Below are 1,459 nucleotides of genomic sequence, written 5' to 3'. Positions count from 1 at the left end.
TTTGAACATAGAGCCTATCACACCCGATCATCACGTGGTGTCTCAGCACGAAGAACTTTCGCAACAGTGCATACTCAGGGAGAACACTTATACTTTGATAATTTAGTGAGGGATCATCTTATAATGCTACCGTCAATCAAAGCAAGATAAGATGCATAAAAGATAAACATCACATGCAATCAATATAAGTGATATGATATGGCCATCATCATCTTGTGCTTGTGATCTCCATCTCCGAAGCACCGTCATGATCACCATCGTCACCGGCGCGACACCTTGATCTCCATCGTAGCATCGTTGTCGTCTCGCCAATCTTATGCTTCTACGACTATCGCTACCACTTAGTGATAAAGTAAAGCATTACAGGGCGATTGCATTGCATACAATAAAGCGACAACCATATGGCTCCTGCCAGTTGCCGATAACTCGGTTACAAAACATGATCATCTCATACAATAAATTTAGCATCATGCCTTGACCATATCACATCACAACATGCCCTGCAAAAACAAGTTAGACGTCCTCTACTTTGTTGTTGCAAGTTTTAGGTGGCTGCCACGGGCTTAGGAAGAACCGTTCTGACCTACGCATCAAAACCACAACGATAGTTTGCCAAGTGTGTGTCGTTTTAACCTTCGCAAGGACCGGGCGTAGCCACACTCGGTTCAACTAAAGTTAGAGAAACTGACACCCGCCAGCCACCTGTGTGCAAAGCACGTCGGTAGAACCAGTCTCGCGTAAGCGTACGCGTAATGTCGGTCCGGGCCGCTTCATCCAACAATACCGCCGAACCAAAGTATGACATGCTGGTAAGCAGTATGACTTATATCGCCCACAACTCACTTGTGTTCTACTCGTGCATATAACATCAACGCATAAAACCTGGCTCGGATGCCACTGTTGGGGAACGTAGTAATTTCAAAAATTTCCCTACGCACACGCAAGATCATGGTGATGCATAGCAACGAGAGGGGAGAGTGTTGTCCACGTACCCTCGTAGACCGAAAGCGGAAGCGTTAGCACAACGCGGTTGATGTAGTCGTACGTCTTCACGATCCGACCGATCAAGTACCGAACGCACGACACCTCCGAGTTCAGCACATGTTCAGCCCGATGACGTCCCTCGAACTCCGATCCAGCCGAGTGTTGAGGGAGAGTTTCGTCAGCACGACGGCGTGGTGACGATGATGATGTTCTACCAACGCAGGGCTTCGCCTAAGCACCGCTATAGTATTATCGAGGTGGACTATGGTGGAGGGGGCCACCGCACACGGCTAAAAGATCAAACGATCAATTGTTGTGTCTCTAGGGTGCCCCCTGCCCCCGTATATAAAGGAGCAAGGGGGGGAGGTGCGGCCAGCCAGGAGGAGGCGCGCCAGGAGGAGTCCTACTCCCACCGGGAGTAGGACTCCCTCCCTTCCTTGTTGGACTAGGAGAGGAGAGGGAAGGAGAGAGGGGG

This window comes from Triticum aestivum, chromosome 6D, assembly GCF_018294505.1.
Source record: "Triticum aestivum cultivar Chinese Spring chromosome 6D, IWGSC CS RefSeq v2.1, whole genome shotgun sequence".
In the NCBI taxonomy this organism is placed as follows: Eukaryota; Viridiplantae; Streptophyta; class Magnoliopsida; order Poales; family Poaceae; genus Triticum; species Triticum aestivum.
The sequence above is the reverse complement of the archived record's forward strand: the minus strand, read 5'-3'. Positions refer to the sequence as shown.